This window comes from Equus asinus, chromosome 9 (assembly GCF_041296235.1).
Source record: "Equus asinus isolate D_3611 breed Donkey chromosome 9, EquAss-T2T_v2, whole genome shotgun sequence".
Taxonomy (NCBI): Eukaryota; Metazoa; Chordata; class Mammalia; order Perissodactyla; family Equidae; genus Equus; species Equus asinus.
Genome location: NC_091798.1, coordinates 56,005,491 through 56,020,028, shown reverse-complemented (window position 1 = coordinate 56,020,028; position 14,538 = coordinate 56,005,491). Strand labels below are relative to the sequence as shown.

General features: G+C 35.5%; 1 protein-coding gene across 6 annotated transcripts in view; it reads left to right on the top strand.

Moving 5' to 3' along the window:
- The window catches only part of PRR16 (proline rich 16), a 478,303-nt gene that overhangs the window by 266,886 nt on the left and 196,879 nt on the right, over window positions 1-14,538 (top strand). The window lies entirely within an intron of this gene.

Sequence of the window (14,538 nt, the reverse complement as noted above, 5' to 3'; positions counted from 1 at the left end):
GAAGTGGAATTGCTGGATCAAATGGCAGTTCTATGTTTAACTTTCTGAGGAGCCTCTATACTATTTTCCATGATGGCTATCCCCATTTGCATTCTCGCCAACATGTACAGTGGTTCCCTTTTTCTATATCCTCCCAACACTTGTTATTTTTTGACTTTTTGATAATTCTAATAGATGTGAGATGGCATGTCATTGTGGTTTTGATTTGCTTTTCCTTGATGATTAGTGACATGGAGCATCTTTTCATATATCTGTTGGCCATTTGTGTGTCTTCTTTAGACAAATGCCTATTCAGGTCCTTTGCTCATTTTTTAACTGAGTTATTTGTTTTCTTGCTGTTGAGTTGCATGAGTTTCTTAGATATCTTGGATATTAACCCCTTATGGGATGTATAATTTGTAAATATTTTCTCCCGTTTCCTATATTGCCATTATATTTTGTCAACTGTTTCCTTTACTGTGCAGAAACTTTTTAGTTTGATGTAGTCTCACTTGCTTATTTTTGCTTTTGTTGCCCCTGCTTTTTGTGTAAAATCCAAAATGATCCTTGCCAAGACCAATACTTTGGGCAAATCACTGGCAGTTCTGGATATTTATTTTCTCATGCAAAATAAAGGGTTTGATTATATATAATTATAATTCCTATGGTTTCTTTAGCATTATTAAGTAGAGATTGTAATGTATGATTACATTTCAATTATTAAATACTTAGTAGAAGAAATATGAACCGTGTCTGATTATTAGGTTATTGACAGTTTGAATTTAGCATCCCTTGAAATAACATGTTTTTCAAAGTTAAAATTCTTTTACGTCAAAGAATCATTTTGGAACTCATTCTACTTGGAACCTGTTAATATTAGAAAATATTTCAAGTTATATGGGAGAGGACATAGGTATCGGTTAAAGGTTTAGAGTTTCTACAGCAAAGAACAGGAGCTTTTCATTAGAAATCTGGCCTTTTACCATATTTGGATATTTTTGTTTGTTTGTTTTCACCCTTCAGATTATTTAAGCATTTCCATGTCTTTTGGAATTTTTATAAGTTAAAAACCAGAAGTTTAAAGAACGATTCTTTAAAATAATCCATTCTCTGTGTTAACTCAATTATGGGAATCCTTTCACAGTGTACACATAATATCAAATCATCAGGTTGTACACTTTAAATATGTCACAATTTTATTTGTCAATTATGCCTCAATCCTGAAAATAAAGTGAAATAATCCATTCTTCCACAAAACAGAACAAAGGCTCTGAGATTTCCTCCACCTGAAGGTGGATGACCATTAAGAAGTAAATTAATATAATGACTTTGAGGTAAATTCATTCTTTATATAAACATTATGTGGTTGTGGAGAGATAACAGATATTTAGAAGGATTATAAATAGAGTAGATACTCTACTTCTGTGTTTTTGATTTAGAAAATTTTGAAACAAAATAGATATCTTGTCACTAGACCCTAATGTTAGTTCCATATGTAACTTTCGATATGAATTTGCATATATATTAAGTAAAGATTATTCATACCCTTCTGGGAAATAATTGGGTAATGGTGTTTTTTAAAACCCATATCTAAATCCCTTTAACAAATGATACTAAATCAGTATCTTCCAATTGTTCTTACCTAATTTTTATAAGGAACTTTACTACTTGCTTTGTATGAATGAGATACAGCTTGTATACTCAGTTATGACATCAATAAAATATGTAGGCTTCATTTGATACTTTGGTAATTTTTGGTTTTGGTTATTTTTGGATTACGACACTCTACAATACAAATTAACATCAATTTTATTGACTTGTGTTAGTAATCCACAATTGAAACGTCCAGGTATACATGGTGGCATAATGGGTTATAATATTTTGCAGGGAGCTAGTATACTGATGATCTGTTTACAAGCCTGTATTTTATACTTGTGCTGAAATCCTAGCTGAGCTTTTTAATTCCATCATGTGATATATTAGAAATTAACTGGGAAAGAAAAGGATTTAAGAAAATATTAAAGAGAGGTATAACTTTGAAAAATAAAGTGGTAAGTTGGTGTATTTATACGTGTCATTGAGATGAAATGATATCTTGAGGTTTTATACTCTTTATTTGTGGAAATTACCCCATTCAGACTCATCTGATTAACCTTGCCTGAAAGTGGAGAAACATTTTAAAACTACTAGTTTCAAAAATAACTTATACTGCTATGTTTGATTGGATTTCTGATTCATCAAAATGTGACCTGGAAAGATGATAGATATTTGGAATAGAGCCAGACTCTGAGTCCTTTCTCTATCACTCCCTATGTGTGAAAGCCCTAGCAAATCTCCAGCCTTACATATAAAATAAAAATAAAATGATACTTGCTGCTTAAGGATTTGTGGGATGGAAGAAAGGGGGAATGTTTCCTTTGAAACAGCTTTGTTAATTCTAAAGTGTATTTCAAGCCTTAGAAGTTATCTTCTCAAAACCCAGTACCCCTAAAATATCATTCTATTTCATTGTTTTGAGTACTGGGCTTATTATAAGTGCAATTAACTTTACATTTGCATCATACAGGGATTTCTTCCACAGTATTTTGACATTTCAATTTATTCTGAATGGTTTTTCCCCCTGAATTTTGACAGAATTGATTTAGCCTATTCACACATGGATCATGGCCTATTCTGTGTTAAATGTATAAACATGGCATTGTTGACTCTGGTGTGTGACATTCCTCCTGGCCTTTCCAGTGGATGTTACTAAAACAATAGCTTGACTGGCATATACTTTTGTATCCTGTTGTTTTACATATTTTCTTTTGGTGTTTATTTTTACCAACAGTCTAGAATTTCTTGGCCCCACAACTGTTTAGAACAATGTCTTTTGCTGAGGTAGGCTATTGGCTGATGGAAATGTTTTTGATCACTGACTTCAGTCTCAAAATGAGAAACTGAAACACTCATCTCTTGTTTTAAAATTGATTAATTTGTAAATAGTTTATAGATGTGCATTTTATAAAATTTAAGTTTCAAAAGGACGTTCACTTTACAGTAAGACTTTCTTCTGTCTTTCTCTCCCTGTCTCTCAGTCTTCTTCCTGTGAAGCAATAACTGTTAACAATTTCTTGAATTGCTTCCTATACATATTATAGAAGCAATTCTCTGTGAATTCAATCAGGAAGCACTTTTACCTTAACTTAGCCAACATCATGCTGTTCTTAGGTTTCACTCTGATCTTTGATGTATCACTCTTACATTGATAAAAATGTGATTTTCTTATACGTCTCATGAAGTTCTAGGAATTGTTTTTTCTTTCTGTTCTTAAGGTATGCTCAGCTTCTGCATAATTTCTAAGTAAACAGCTTTTCAGCAGTTTGTTTTTGGTCTTTCATGCTTATCAGATCAATGTGTGTTATGCTATCATACTTCTCATATCTTATAAATTAGTGTAGAAGAATAAATCTGCTGTCCTAAGCCAGGTATCTCATGCATGCCATTTTGGCACTCTTGTGTCTACGATTGGCAGTGTTGGCTCTTAACTTAAAAATACACGCCCAGTCTGGGTTGCTGGTTTTCTGGCCTGGTTTCTTTTTCCTGAGGCACAATCTACTTGCCTAGGGCCGGGTTTTGGACTGAATGCTTTTTTACCCCACCTAATTCTTATGTTGAAGCCCTAACCCTCAATGCCATGGGGGTTTTGAGAGGAGGAGGCTTTGAGGAGTAATTAGATTAGATAAGGACATGAGCATAAGGTCTTCGTGATTAGAGTACCGCCCTATAAGAAGAGGCCAGAGAACTTGTTCTTTCTCCCCTCTGCCATGTGAGGCTACGTTAAAAAGGTAATCAGTGTCTGCAAACAAGGAAGAGAGCTCCCACCAGACACTGAATCTGCTGGTACCTTGATCTTGGACTTCTCAGTCTCCAGAACTGTGAGAAATAAATGTTTTTTTGTTAAGTCACCCAGTCTATGAATTTTGTTATAGCAGCCCAACCTGCCTAGCTCTCAGAGGGCCTCTTCCCTAAGGGACTGGAGCTTACCTTGGTTTTTCGGTTAACCTTCCTACCACTCTGCTTTTTCCATCACATTTGCCTGGAATAGACAAAGGTCACAGAGCATGGTGGGAGTTTATCAGTAAGACAACTTACTACCTTATAGAGGACAGTCTTGTGTAATAAATTATCTGTCCCTTGGGACCAGGACTTCTTTTCTCCGGGTCCATTCCCCTTCCCACCCATGTCCACTCAGATTCAACATGTCTGTTAGATGAGGCTGCAGAATATATGACAGTCATAGGAGTTTTATGTGGTTGCAAAAGGTACATTTCTAAGACAACATGACACAGCTTTAGTTTGAATGAATACACTGGGACCCTGTTTTGTTCCTGTGGTTGTTAATGCATCACCAATACCTGCTGGACAAGTGATTACAAGCTTTGTGCTGTGAGGTAATTTCTTCTTTGCATGCAGTCATCTTTTAGGAGACCTGGAGAATCCAGGAAAACTAATACAAATGGAGCCAGGCAGTCTGCAATAATAGCAGGAACTGCAAATTCCAATAGGTGACAAGCTGACTTTCAAAAAATACAGGTCTCTAGGTCCCACCTAGATTCTGCATCAATAGTGCGGGATAGAGCCCAAAGCATCTGTACTTTTAAAAGCTCTTTAGGTGATAAGGTTGTACAGTTAGCGAGGAATTACTGCCCCAAAGAGCAAGTGATGAACTTTCTGTCATTGATTATGAACAGGGATATGATATTTATGGGAAAGATCTTTCTTGAAAGAAACCAAAATAAAATCATCCTGAGAAAAAAATAACTTTTTCATGTCCTACATAGAAAATAATATAAAGGACCAACTCTTCTCCCTCAATCTTCTACTTTCTCTGCCACCTAATCAAGGGGACCAATTCTAAATAGAAAATATTGCTCAATATTTGTTGATTTATTGTCTGTGTTGTATAGCATGGCATAAAGTCTATTGCATTTTTTTATTCATGTAGTGAACAGAGTAGTATAAAAGTGAGAATTACTCTTCAGTAATGATAGATTATACAACACCACAAACATTTTTTTTAAAATAGAGATTCTGCTGCTTCTTTGGCACACAAGGTCTAGACACTAAATGTCTCATATACTAGGTTAACTTGTCAGAACCATCCAAGTAGAGGTTTTGTGAAATGAATTTAGCCAATTCTAGGAAAACAAATGTTTTTGTAATTCTGTTCTCATTGGTTTTTGACAAATTAATAGACTCACCAGCCACGTCTAAAGCTTTCATACTAGGTCCCCTTTCTGAGGCCTCAACTGGTGAACTTTTTATTTTTCACTTTGCGTCATATGAGATTCATTCATTTCACTCATATTTTGACACCTCCATTTTATATATCTCTGTCTTCACTATCCTGCTTTTAGGGGTTGTTTTCCTTTCTGTTTATAAATAGTTACAAATGTTTTCTGGATGTGCTGAGTTTTTCCGTTGTATAGTCAATAAAACACCATTTTGTAAATCATTTTTTACTCTATCCTCCATAAGCATTAAGGTGTTTTATTTTTTTAAGTGTGCTCTGTTATAAGCTTTTAAATTTTATGCCAGTAAAAAACTCATAAGAGTGGTGCACAGACTGTTAGAACATTTAGTGTAATACACTGAGGAGAGAGTCTTGCTAGGCAAGTGTTAAGGCAAGTTCATTGCGTTAGTTTTAACAGTGATGTGGTTATGAGGTTTTCCATTCAACACAAAATCTTGTGTTTTGGAAACAGAAACTGGAGGGAGAATTTGGTACCACAGGGAGAGAGCATGGACATGCTTTGCATAGTATGTTCATTTAATAAGCATTTACTGTTTTGGAAGAGATAAAGAAATAAAACTCATAGTCCCTGAACTCAGAAGGCTTATAAGTTGGAAGAGGGGACAAGCAGAGCACAGCAGATGATGCTTAGAAGATGTCCATTGGCACATAAGACTCTAAAAGAGATGACAAAACAGGAGGCTACCCCACAAAGGGATAGCAAAAAAGTGCGATGGTGTCATATGACGTCACATTCTGTTCAGGGAAGGGTTCTTAAAAGAGATGCGCATGAATCTGGGCTTTGAAATGTGGGCAGGAATTTGCTAGGTGGAAGGTAGAGAATGATAAATGCCAGGGGAGTCTTTGGAAACAGGGACCTTGTTTGGAACAGCTGGGTAAAAGGCTAATGTAAAGGAATAATTGGAGACAACATTAGGGATGTATTATGACTTTTGTGAGACAAGTAACAGAAACTCTGGTGAAAGAAAAAAATTAAATGGCAGGGATTATTGGATCATGACAGCTTAAAATTCCAGGGATTCAATTCAGTTTAGATACAGCTTATTAAGACCTGAAGATGTGACCAGGACCTGGTTTCTCTGATATTTCTTGACTCTGTGTCCCCAGGATTTGTTCAATCGCCACGTTACAAGTATTATATCTTTGACTGTCAAATCCAGGAGATGAGAGCATCTCTTTGGTAAATTCCATAGAAGAGAAATAAAGCTCTTTGTCCTGGAAGCTTCAGCAAATATCTCTAATAGCTTATCTGCCTATCCTTGAACCAATCACTGTGGATCGAGAGGATGGGGTGTACTGAATGGCTTCTGCAAGTCACTTCCATTCCTAGAGCTGCCATTGTGATACTGCTGACTGAGAAAGAAGTGAATTTATCAAGGGAAAATTAGGGTACTGTTGGTGGAAGAACAGGAGAATAAATGATAAAAAGGTAACCACCAGGTATCCTGTATAGGTGATATACTGGGCCAGATGTTAATGTAGGGACTAAAGAAGCTTAGATGGTTTTCAGTAGAAACAGGGCCCAATACAAAGAGTAATGGAAAAGCATAATATTCCAGTAACTTATGGCTTAGGCATTATACTGCTAGGTATTTTACCAAGGGGAACTCATGAAAATATGTGGTAGAAGACCTATACAGTAATATTCATAGTAGCCCTATTCATAGCAGCAAATCTGAAAACCATCTAAATGCCAATCAAGATGAGAGTGGATGAGAGTAATCTGCTGTATATTCACAAATAATATCATAGGCAAAATGAATAATCCATAGCAAAATGCAACAACATAGATAAATATTAGTAATTAATTGTTAGATGAAAAAGTGGATTCCCAAAGATTATAAAAATTAGAAACAACTAAATTTTAAAAGTATATAGCTTTTAAGGATAATCTGAATGCAATAAAATTACACAGAAAGGGACAAGAGCAAAAATAAGTAGACAAGTGAATAGGTAATATAGATGGCTATGTTACATGGTTTGAGGGAAAAAAAATGTAAAATGATAGTTTGCTGGAATGGGAATGTTGGGGTGTTATTTTATATGTGACCATCATTGAAGTCTTCTCTTAGAAGATGGCATTTAAAGAGAGAATGGATGGAAGTGAGCCATGTGGATGACAAGGGAGGACGTCTGTCTTGGGCAGAGGGAGTAGTACATGCAAATGCAACAGTAACTGCAGTGGGAGTGTACTTGGCCTGTTCCAGGAACTTCTGTGAAGCCAGTAGGGCTGAAGTGGAATGAGTATGAGGAAGAATGGTAGGATGTAAAATCAGAGTGGCAGAAGAGGTTCAGCTCACGTAGGACTATCACAGCCATTATAAGGACCTGGCTATTAACCTCCATGAGACAGGAATCCTTTGGAGAGTTTTAAGGAGAGGAGTGATATATTTTTAAAAGGATCACTCTGGCTGCTTTGGAAAAAAAGGACAAGAAGGTCAAGCTTGGAATCAGGGAGACTAGAGATCAGTTAAAAGTCTTTAGAATCATCCAAGAGACAGATGTTGGTACCTTAGGAGAAGATGATTGATCTGGTTGTCTGTTACTTTGGAACAAATTACCCCAAAATTTAGTGCCTTATAGCAACACCCATTTTATTATATGTCACACTTTTCTTAGTCAAGAATGTGAGCTGGGCTCTCAGCTGGGCAATCCTGCTTGATAAGGAGTAAACAAAGGTCATTTGGAGGTATTCAACTGGTAGCTTATCTGGGGGATCCAAGATAGCTTCACACACATGCCTGGTACCTTGGAAAAGGAGATCAGGGAGACTGGGCTTAGTTGAGTCTTTCTCTCCCTCCTTATAGTCTCAGGGCCTCTCCACATGGTCTTTCCAGTGCGTTATTCAGAATGCTTACATAGTAGTTTACAACTCCAAGAGGAAGTATCCCAAGAGACCAAAAGTGGTAGCTGCCAGTGTCTTAAGGTCTGGATCTGGAAAGTGGCACAGAATCACTTCCGTCATATTTTATTTGTTAAAGCAGTCACAGAGCCCACCCAGGGTAAATTCCATGGTGGGGAATTTAAACTTTATCTCTTGATGGAAGGACTCCCAATGAATTTGTGGCCATATATAACCTGCCGGAGTACAAGAGGTACAGGTTGTGAGAAGTGGTTAAATTCTAGGTACATTTTAAATGTTTAGCCTATAGGTTCAGCTAATGAATTAGATGTGCATTGGAGGGAAAAAGAAGAATCAGGGATGGCCCCATGATTTTTGATCTAGACAGCTGGAAGAATGGAATTGCCATTTACTGAAAGGGAAAACTGTGAGAAGAAAAATCAGAAGTTCCATTTTGTACATGGTAAGTTTGAGTTACCCCTTAAATACCCAAGAAGACATACCAAATAGGCTATTATATGTACGACTCTGGAGTTCAGGAGTGAAGTCTGAGCAGAGGCTATTTGCATATAGATGGTATTTAAATTAATGGGACTGAATGAGCTTCATTCAGGGAGGAGAGTAGGTGGAGAAGAGGAGAAATTAATTACTGAACCTAGAGAAATTCAAATATTAGCAGTTACAGGAATGGAGAGGAACTAGCAAAGAAACCAAGAAAGACTAGGTCATGAAATAGAAGAACTGAGGAAAAGGATGTCTGAGAAGCCTACTGAAACTATATGGAGTGGGGAGTGATCAAATTGGTTACACTGCTGATTATGTAGATAAAAACTGAAACTTGAATATTATCTTGGAGCCTAGGATCCATTGGTAACTCTTCTAGGAGCTATTTTGTTTGAGGCATGGGAACAAACACCTATGGGAGTGGCTGCAACAAAAAACATGAAGAGAGCAAGTAAAGAAAGCTAACATGGACAAAATCCATAGTACACTTTCTAGTGTGCCTCTTGTCTACCAAAATGAAATGCCTCTGTTCTCATCTTGGCCTCTGTGTCTGAACAGAGGCAAGTGGAGGGCTCTGGGCATTGGTATCAACTTAAGGGCAATTGCTGAAGCTAATGTCTGTGCCTTTAAGTCTGTGACTTAAAGAATGTTGACTAGAATTGTTTCTGGCCGTTGAATGTGTTTATCTTTGTCTCCTTCTCACACTGTGAAATATCCAGAAAGTTTCATCACTTTGAATTTAAATGCTTGTTTGGAAATATTTTCTTACTATTATATCAAAATGGCAGCGGAATAAATTTCAATTTCAAACCTATAAGGAAAAAAATTGAATTTGAAAGCCTTTGAGCTTATACTTCTCAGCTGGCCATAATTCACACCATCATTTACTGTCTTGTAAATATTTCCTTCCTTGTCTCTGTACGCATTTGTGTTAGAGCTGTTGATTTCATTGTGGCAAGGCTGCTACCTTCTCTTGGATAATTTAGTAAAACTTTAGAAGGAGTACAGTGAGCCTGGAGGACATTGATCCCACAAATAGGATACTCGAATTCCCGACCTGGAACTCACTGGAGTGGAGAACTCACTGCCACTCACTGGATAATATTGATGACAAAGATGTTAATGGTAGTAATGCCACCTCTACAACCTGACTGCAAAAAAGAGGTGCTGTGCTAACTATGTTATACATACTATCTCATAGATCCCTTCCTATAAACTGGGGTAGGAATTATTATTGTTGCCATTTTACAGATTACAAAATGAGGTTAAATAATTTGTCCAGTGTCACACATCTAATCTGTGCAGTCAACCTCAGAAGGTAGGTACAGTCCAGAGCTTATAAGGTTTGAATGCTAACTGTCTCCCCTTTCCTATCTTTAATTCATTTTAGGGAAGTAAGGGCAACAACTGACCTGCTTACTCCTTATTGTGAGAAAAAAACAGAAATATATGTAAATACACTTTTAGACTTAAAAAACACTATATAATTTTGAGATAATATCTACAATGAAAGTTGGAACATATTAGTTTAATCCTCTGGTTGACCCATTTTTTATGGTTGCTAATTTCTGACACTTCCCTTCTCTTTAAAGTTCTTGGATTTCTAATTTCAATTAAATAGTGTCAAGTTACCTGCCTTTCAGTTTTTCATACCGGAAGCCAAATGATTTATATGTTCCCTTTTCTACAAAAATAGATCACATATTTATAATTAGTAAATATAAATTTTATAGCAGTTTTTTTAATAGTATTGACTTGCCTAGTTTTGAAGTGATTGTTCTCAATTCAAATATACCCCATTGTTTTTAAGCTAAAAAAATCCAAAGCTTAGAGAAGCATATACAGGATTCAAGAGATTAAAAGTGTAACTTGATTTTCAAAACATATTTATGTTCATGTTAAGCTTACTGGCAAATAATTAGAAGGAAAAAGTCCCCAAAATAATTTTTTTCCAATAAAATTTTAGGTTCTCTCTTCTTTATGTGTTAAGTTAGGTAAGATACTTTTCATTTAATTTATTTTCATTCTGATATTATTTCACCCAGAGGAATACAAATAAGAGGAATCTAAGGTCATTTACACTCTGTATCTACCAATTTATGAGTTCTGTGAAACTAATTAATTCATACATCAAAAGATATGCTAAACCATACTGCAAAGCAAGTGGTCTATTTTCTCTCTTTTTCAACTAATCATAAACATAGGCTTAACATTACAAATTTATTCAGCTTAGTTTGAGAAATTCAGAAAAGACTGATTTTAAAGACACTTTAGTAATCTAGAGCATAGATTAGACATGACACAAAATTTGATTTAGGCAACCTTGAAATATCCTCAATTCAGGAGTCAAGTCTCTCCTGAAATCTCTCCAAAGCTGTTGGGGTCCTGTATTGTCTAGAGCAGAGTCCAGCACATGGTCCTCCCCATGCCCTTGTGTCTACTCAGGGGTGCTGCATTGTACTGGCACCACCTTTGTTCATGGCATACATTCACTGTTCTGGGCAAATGGTGATATTCATGCCAAATTAAGAAAATTTATGAAAAAAATGGATTTGAGAGAATTTTTTTGTTTTTTTCTTTTGTTTTATTCTTCTTTTCTAATTCTAGCCTTGTAAGTTCCAGCTTTTTCCCCCTGCTGAGTATTCAACCTGTCACCTTTGTGAGAACTCTGCTAGGAATGCTTCTCATTGGAAACCAATAGTTTTGAGATAAATTAGACCTTTTGAAAATAACATTTTTTCTGTGTATAAAAGGATGATAGATTCCTTGTCAAAAGTGTGGCTAACATACTGAAATGTAAAGGAGAAAGTAAACTACAAAACATAATCAGAGAAAGAATGAATGCTTTCAAAGAGAAAGCCTTGAATTCCTAGAGTAGTAATGGCCTAAATGGGACCATTCTTAAATGTTAATGTTGTTGTTGTGGCAAAAGAAATTGTTGGTTTTATCAATTCTCAGATTTTTGAATTCAGCTTACTTCTCTCATGAAAATACTACATGTATCTTTTTCAAATTAAAGCACTTTGATATTTAAAATTATTTCGAATTTGGATATAAATAATGAATATTAATATTTCACTATTCTTTATAAATGAAGAATCCAGGACTGTTAGTTAGAAGAATGTGAGACCACTTCACTCAAGAAACATTTATCGAGCACCTACAATATGCCAGTTACTGTTGTAGATGCTGTGAGTATAAGATCTCTAATTCCTTAGTTTCTAAGAAACCAGTAGGGTTATGGAATTAGGAAGATGATGAGACTATAAGCATGAATTGTTGCTTTGTAGGTAATAAATTTCCCAAAGCATTCTTTTTTTTTCTTTTTTTGCTGAGGAAGATTCTCCCTGAGCTAACATCCACTGCCAATCTTCCTCTTTTTGTATTTAAGCCTCTGCCACAGCATGGCCACTGACTAGAAGAGCAGTGTAGGTTCATGCCTGGGAAGCAAACCTGGGCCTCCAAAGTGGAGCATGCCAAACTTAACCACTAGGCCACTAGGGCTGGCCCACCACTTGTTTTTTAATTAAGATATAATTGACATATGACATCGTGTATGTTTAAGGTATACCCTGTGTTAATTAAACAAATTTATATGTTGCAATATGAGTGCTGCTGTAGCATTAGCTAACAATTCTATCTTGTCATATAATTATCATTTGTATTATCCAAAGCACATGAAAACATTAATTCAAAAAGAGATATGCACCCTTATGTTCATTGCAGTCTCATTCATAATAGCCAAGATATATAAGCAACCTAAGTACTTATCAATAGATGAATAGATAGAAAAGATATGGTGTATATATATATACAATGGAATACTACTCCACCATAAAAAAGACAAAATCTTGCCATTTACAACAACATGTGTAGACCTTGAGGGTATTATGCTAAATGAAATGTCAGATGCAGAAAGACAATTAGCATGCGAATTCACTCATATATCAAAGATAATACATAGATACAGAGAACAGATTGGTGGTTTCCAGAGGGGAAGGAGTGGGTGGAGGGCAAAAGAGGTAAAGGGGGACATGTGTATGGTGACAGATGACAAATAGACTTTTGGTGGTGAACACAATGTAGTGTATACAGAAGTCAAAGCACTTTTTAAAAGAAGCAGAGTTATCTATAATACTTGCTGTTTTGTGTTTGTGCAATAACTAATCTAAATTTAGTACTCAAATGTCTCCAGCTGTGGAGAAAGGATTTTTTTTCAGTAAATAATGCAATGTCAATTGAATATATAGACTGGAAATAATAAATGAATTTTGAACTTTACTTCATATACTTAAAAAAGATCAATATTAGAATGAGTGTAGAGGAAGATGGGCATGGATGTTACTTCAGGGCCAGTCTTCCTCAGCAAAAAGAGGAGGATTGGCAGCAGTTAGCTCAGGGCTAATCTTCCTCAACAACAACAACAAAAGAATGATTGTAGCTGTAAAAATGAAAGATAAAACACTATAGCTTTTAGAAAAAAATAGAATATCTTCATGACCTTGTAGTAGGCAAAGACAATTTTTTAAAAGATACAGAAAACTCTAATTGTAATGGAAAAATATCAGTAGGTTGAACTAAATGAAAATGAACTACTGTTCATCAAAAAACTATGTTTTTTGATGAGAGTGAAAGAGCAAAACACAGACAAGGAGAAGAGTTTTGATATGTATATTTGAGAAAGGACTTGTCCACAGAATATACCACTAATTCCAACTAATAAATAATAATAATAATAATAATAATAATAAAAGACAACCCCCTACAAAAAATGCACAAAGGACGTGAGTGCCATTTTACAAAAGAGTATATCTAAATGACAAAAAAAAAATGAAAGGCTACCAGATTTCATTAGTCAAAGATAGATGCAAATTAAACTGACTTTACGATATTTCTAAACACTCACCAGAATGGTTAAAATGAAAAAAGTAGACTATATGTAATGTTGGTGAGGACATGGAGTTACTGGAACTCTCATATACTGTTGGTAGAAAGATAAATTGATATGACTGCTTTGAAAACTGTGTCTAGAGTCTACTAAAACTGAACATAACACATACATTCAAGCCCAGAAATTCCACTTCTAGGTATATACCAAAAGAACTTGTTCACATATTTACCAAAGGATGTAGAAGAATGTTTATAGTAGTAGTACTCAAAATAGCCAAAAGCGAGAAGTAAGCCATTGCACATCAATAGTAGAATAGATAAAATGTGATATATTCGTATGATGGAGTACTACATAGCAGAGAGAATAAACTGTCTGCAACTGTATGGATCAATCTTGTGAATTCATAACATTTCACAGTATGTCGAGCAAAAGAAGCCAGACACAAAAGATTGCTTCATTTATAAAAAATTCAGAACAAGTAAAATGAATCTGTGGAATTAGAAGTGAGAATCATGGTTATTTTTCTGGGGAGGTAGTGACTGAGAGAGGGCCGAGGGGAACTTCCGGAGTGCTGGTCATAGTCTATTTCTTGAACCATCTGGTGATGTCATAGGTGTGTTCACTTTGTGAAAATTTTCAATACTTTGTGCACTCTTCTGAATGCATGATATACTGCACTAAAATGTATTTATAAAGATTAGAAAAGTAAATGAAGGGAGAAAGTATATTGCAGCTAATACATTGCCCAGAGCTGACTCCTCCAAGAGGAAGATCTACACATTTTATATCAAAAAATTTTATTCTGATAGTAAGAAAACGCCCACTCCTATACATTGCCCTTTGTCATTTATCATCCTAAATTGAGCTCTAATGCCTGAACCATGCTACTATTTCATTCCTGTATTTTTGCCTGGAAAAATCAGAAAATTATTGCTAAATTTAAAAAATAGTGGCTATTTGAGCTAGGATATTGATCTTCTCCTGCCTTCGAACTTCAACTGGAACATCGACTTTTCTTGGGTCTTG